Source organism: Megalops cyprinoides, chromosome 7, assembly GCF_013368585.1.
Source record: "Megalops cyprinoides isolate fMegCyp1 chromosome 7, fMegCyp1.pri, whole genome shotgun sequence".
Classification (NCBI taxonomy): domain Eukaryota; kingdom Metazoa; phylum Chordata; class Actinopteri; order Elopiformes; family Megalopidae; genus Megalops; species Megalops cyprinoides.
Window position 1 is genome coordinate 37,898,279 of NC_050589.1, and position 6,245 is coordinate 37,904,523.

Consider the following 6,245-nt stretch of genomic DNA (forward strand, 5'->3'; position numbering starts at 1 on the left):
GTAATATTACAATGCAGCTAACACAGGATTCAACACCAGCGCTGGCTGGTAGAGCCTGAGCAGTTTTTATGCTTGGTGTCTTGCGCATGACCTCACTGTGCCTAACATCACGATCTCCAGCTGCAAGTTATTAAAAAGCTACACAGAACTGAGGACATTAAACATGTCTGTGTTTTCAGGCCACACTTCATATCAGATAAGAAAACGGCATACTGCAGCAAATGATACTGAAACGCTAGTTGACTAACAAACTGTCCATAAACTCAAATATGCTCCACCCTACATCTCTTGTACAGCAAGTTAACAAGCTAAAACCTTACACGGCAAGCTTAGCTTGGTTAGTTACCTTTGCCAAACAGCTAACTACACCTCATTATAAATCCACTGCAGCTATATTCTGCAAGAATGTTCAGTATTTCTCCATTTACTCAAACTGGATAAAATATGGCAGGTGCATACAGAGAAGTGACTTTTGCAAGATAATTTATTAACACATACTGACGGTACCCACAACAAAGCTAGCTAATCTTGACAATATGTAAGTCTCTTTTATGGTTTAGCTACCCAGCTGTCAGTTTCTTAGCTACATAGCAAACTAACCTAGCCTCATTTTATATACACCAACCCGTGGGTATTTGAGGCACAACTGTCAGTTTAACCTAGAATTTTGTGAAATTAGATGACTAACTAAAAACAAATAATCCAATCCATGATAACCAACTGTACAAGTATTGAGGGTTCATATTTTTACTAATGTATCCACCATACTTACACATATGTAGGGCTCTTGGCTGTTCAAGCCAGTAAAAGCCCTAGTTCAACAAGGGAAGCATGTTCTAAGTAACTGCTACAGAAATGACAGCTGCAAGTACTTCTGGGGTGTAACTGAAAGCTGTCAAAACGTAGGGCAACACAAACTGCTTCTGCTGCTTGGAAACATCAAATACTGTTTAGTACAAAATATTCAAACAAGCAATTCTAAAAGTTGTTTATATGAAGATAATTAAGTGCCATGTCATTCATTCTGTAATTCTAAGGAAGGAGTCACAAAGATCTTATGGCTCTCAAACATAAAGTACTTAAGCAACACTTATTATACATGTCACTATTCCACATCAAGGCACACACAATCTGCTTGTTTTAGAAATCGGAAAAAAAAAAATACCAAGATTTTATCAAGTGTGATACCTTAACAATACCAGTATAGACAACTGCATGTTTCAAATCATGAACAACCTTAAACTATGAACCATTTTTAGGAACTCCCCAGTAGCTCTGTGCATGCCAGCCATGGAATCAGCCAACAATACCCAGGGGCTGACAGCAGTTGAACAAATAGGCTTCAAGGTAGATAGGGGTGGAAGGTCAGGCAGGGCTCCCTAGACCTCACCACTCACGCACAGACACATGCAAATTGCTCTGATGGTGGTCAGTGGAACAGTCCTATCCTACAATGAGCAGTCACTCTGAAAAATAGCCACTGGCTGTGTGTGACTATATCACAGGATTGCATTAGTCTCTCCTCAACGCACCTGTGCAAGTGCACAGGTTATTGCAGTGAAAGGGGCCAAGTATACAAGTAGCCATTTCAAAACAGGTTTGTATAAAGGGGGGGGAAGGCAACTCTGGATGATTTTACTGTCTGTATTACCTTAAGTACTCTTAAATCCAAGAACACAGTGATAACAAGATTATACGTTTTATTTACCAGGTATTCTCATCCACATTTTACAATTACTTCCCTAAAAAGACAAACATAGGTCACAAAATTCAGTTAAATCCAAATGCATTCCCAAAATAAACCTGTGATTCACCACCAGACTACTGTACTTTTTAGCAATCTGTATAAATTTCAACTTTATGAGTGATGAAAAAACAAAATGGGCTACGATTGATACATTTCATTATTTAAGCTTGTCAAAAGATAGTCATGCAAAACTGATAATCCACCTTCTTTTAACAACTGTCATTACTAAATGTCAAACTAGCTTTATATTTGGCAAAAGATTGCCTAAATTAATGGTGTTGTACTTATTATTCAACAGTGGAAACGATGATGCAGTTGCACAGTACTTTCGACAAAACATTAATTTAAATTATTCAATGAACAGCCTAATTTTTAGACAACAGTTGCTGCTTTTTGCAATTTTGCTGTTCTTAGTACTGCATTTCATTACAAAGATGCATCTCAATTGTAAAGAGCTAACTAGCATTTTCTTAGATGAACTGTAGTTCATGTGTTCATCCTGCAAAGTACCCTTTTGTCATTGAGATAATAAAATGAATCCCATATTGGATACAACAATGAGGACCTGAAGCACCATTACCATAATCGGTGAGCAAGTACAGACTTGGATGTGTTTTGAGGGTAAGAGAAACCACAAAAAGGCAGAAACATTGGTTTAAATTACTTTCTCAATGGGCTTTCTTTCAGCATCTGTCTATACTTAGATCCCATGACAAATGAGATGCTTCCTCGTGTTAGGTGTGTTGTCCCCTTCCATGCAATATGCTTGCTAGCATTTATATAGTATGTTTTAGCAATTATCAGGCTGAAATACTTTCTAAATGAAGTACACCAAGCTAAAAAATAAGTTAAATTTGTAAAGCATAGTAATGCATATGTCATCCTAAACTTGAAATACCGCACAACCTTGGATGTTACAATAAAGTATGATTTCAGTGTGCATGCACCAAAGTTATCTAAGTTTCATGAAAAACCTGAAAGCACAATGGAAAAAAGCTTAAATTGTACAGTCATACACTGTAGTGTGCAGCAAGCTTTACAGAAATCTGCAGCCACAGAAAGAAGTTCTCATGGCAGTACTCTGACAGCACCCCATTGGGTGTCTCCAGACACAGTGACTGAGGTAGCACTGCTCTGAATCTTTGCACCACCTTGGTGTCTCTGTACACTGGTTCCTAGTATTATGAGTCAGGATACAAAGGTGGGTCATTTGATTTATGTGGAAACATCATTATCACACATTTACAATAATCAAACTAAAATTTACCCTAGACAGTATAATTCTATATTGACATACACAAAATGAAGGTTGTATTTTCATGCCATATTTGACTACATTTTCACATGGGGTTGGTTCACAAAAAATGACTTTGGACATTGTGTCCTTAACATGGGAATCACTCGCCTTTAGATGAAAATGGTACTCGACATTTTGACAACAAAAAATAATTGTGGGATCACCACGCACACCTCAAATGAGACCATATACATTATATGTGTGTGGGTAGTGTGTGCGTGACTTGAAAATGAAATATATGGATAATGTAAGATGACCGGTTAAAGTACGGCAAGTGCCTTGGTGGTAGGACAAGTGCATCGATAACAGGGGGCTAGATAACTGCTGGGTTAGAGGGTTAGGGTTAGTCCAATGATTTAAGCAAGGGTTATTCAATGCTATACCATGCGGGTGTGTTCCTTTGATTATTGAGAAGCAATATACATACACACACACACATATACACACACACACACATACATATATACACACACATATATATATATATATATATATACACACACATCGTATTTTTTGTGGAGTTTGTCCACATTGTCCACATCGTTTACAGGCACACAGACTAGTTACACGTTATTGTTCAGTGGCAAGTGAAAACGTTCGGCCCGCCGGCACCATTTTTATTTAAATGTTGTACCCGTGGAAAAAAAGTAGCTGAATAGCCCCTGCTTCAAGCAAACGATGACTATCGTTTCTGTTTATTAGCTAGGCATATAAATGTACAATTCACACACAAATGCTTCAAAACACGCCTTCATACTTGTCTGCTAATATTACACTAATCAAGTTGCTATCAGGAATAATGCTCGTGGCAAAACAGCCAGATTTGCAGACTGCTGGGGCAAGTGGCTACAGCTACTCCACTCAGCTAGCTAAACATTAACTGCTAACCTTAGTCTTTATGCGCTAGCTAACGTTGCCCGAGATCCCGCATCCTCTGTAGCTACCTACAATGTTTTATATTATAATTAGTAATAACGTACCAACGGCATTTGAGATGAGAACGCTGTCTCGGATATATGTGTCTTCCTAGCTTATTAATACTGACTAGCTTTGTGTTGAGTGTGTGGCACCAGCGAAGCTATCACTTCATGGCCAACATCCCAACACTTTCGCAGCGTCAGTACCATTAGCCAGCTAGCTAAATTAACTAGCCGGCGGTTTCGTAAATTTCGAAGTAGAACGCCAGCTATCTATCAAGTCAGTTTGCTGGGATATTCCAGTTTCATACCTAGATCTCTTGCTCTCTTGATCTCTTTTGTTAGCCGAAAATGTTTTTCCAGGCTAGATACGCAGATATCGAAGCTAAAGTTGCATTGCTAGGCAGTTAGCAAGCAAACTTAACCATGTTTGCTTTCCTTTTCCTGACTTGTACGCACACATTTCTGTCAGTGGAAGCTGTCACCTCTCACGAGCCTAGCCTGCTAGGTGCTTTCTCTTTCATCCGCAATCTTACTTTCTTCTTCATTCTCTCCCTGCGACACTATCTCCACCCTACTTCCACTATCTTGGCTAGCTGCTAGCTATACCAGTAGTGCACTGCTTCTGCATACAGAGAGCCCCCTACCGCACTGTACTTACGACTCTATTTCTAGACGAACTAGCCAGCTAACTTTGCTAACGTTAGCATAAAGGCTAGCTAGTTTACAGTCAGACCGCAAATTAAAAATGGCGGTTCCCACAGTATTTCGCCAGGACCTAGTCCGCAACAAACGGCATTTTTACCCCCGATTCCGTTGCAGCAGTTCGTAACTGCGACCCATGCCTACCCCAAGACCTTGCATCCTCAAAGCCCTTCCCTTTTCTTTCACATGGCGCACCGGTAACAGAGGAATACATATTATTGCTTACCTGGGGCTGCGGCTTAATTCGCCTCCGCCATCTTACACTAGCGAACATGAGACTCAAATGTCGCGAGAGCACGCGGGCCCTCCCATATCGCCGAGATCACGAGCTCTGTCATGATGGTCTCGCGCCCTTATCCCCTTCTTGGAGTGTACACTTTGTGTTGTGCGGAGGGAGAGACTACTTATTCGTGTAACCTTAGGGCACTAAATCTAACCTTAACACCCCAGAGTGAAGGTTAGATTTAGGGTCGTTTAACAAGCGTGGTCAGTTCTCTTGAACCAATATGTGAAACCTTGATAGTGACATAATTGTGCCAAGAAGTGTAAAAACATCATATTTACATTCTGTCATTTAGCAGACACTGTTATCCAGGTACACAAAGAGTAGAAAAGGTGCATTAAAAAGCTATATATAGAGATCAACAGACCAAATCAAAATATGAGCTTCAGGACAGAAGAATTGGCCCCCTTCTGTCACAGATGAAATACCTCCTTCTTCAAACTGTACCTTGGCTCCCCTGCCTGATAATTAATCAAACTTTCATAATATTTGTGCAGTTTTTACATCACTGTAGGGTATTTCCTATTGCACATCTGGGAATGGGCTACTGCTGATGGTTTCAGATTGTCGCCTTAAATATGCAGCTGTTTAAATGGATAACATGTAAAAACTGTAACACATGTAAGTCACTCTAGATAAGAGTATGTGAGAAGCAAATCTTACATGATATAAAGTAATACATTGCAATAGTTTAAGCAGGAGAGGACCAGGGTCTGGACCAGAGGCTGGGTTGAGCAGATGGTGAGGAACTACCAGATTCTTTGGACATCTTAGCAGACAGATTTGCAGGCCCTAGTGGCCAATACTAAACGCTCAGTGAAGATCCATTGAGTGTGAACCAAAGGGTCTTGGCAGTCTGGAAGGCAGACACTAATGTTTCCCAGGGTCATGGTGACATCTTGGAAGGGAGTCTATCCAAGGCCACAAAAGATGGGTGAGCTCAGACCCTTTCGACATGTGTTTGTTACACAAAAATGTGTGCAGCATTATGGAAAACATATTCAGGATCCATTGGCAGTAACCCACTCAAAACGGTACCACACAGGTATCATGAGGGCACATTTTGCCTTTGCTTCAGTTGCCCACCATCTGTGTCATTCACAAATTGTTTACAATCGGGCAGTATAATAGACACAATACTTTTTCTTTATGTTCCATTTCTACTATATCTAATGCATGAAAATATTAACACTGAAAAAAACAAGATCTCAGCATGTGGGGTGTCTACATTCTCAATCACACCTGAATATTCTCCACTGAAGGTAAAAGGCAAGGAAAACTTAAAAATTGCAATGA

At 40.0% G+C, this 6,245-nt stretch overlaps 1 protein-coding gene across 1 annotated transcript in view; it reads right to left on the minus strand.

Moving 5' to 3' along the window:
* huwe1 (HECT, UBA and WWE domain containing E3 ubiquitin protein ligase 1) overlaps positions 1 to 4,967 on the minus strand; it is a 61,877-nt gene extending 56,910 nt beyond the window's left edge. Inside the window, exon 1 of the mRNA XM_036533951.1 lies at positions 4,893 to 4,967. The gene's annotated coding sequence lies outside the window, so the exon portion shown is untranslated. The remainder of the gene's footprint in view (positions 1 to 4,892) is intronic.
* Between the last annotated feature and the right edge of the window lie 1,278 nt (positions 4,968 to 6,245).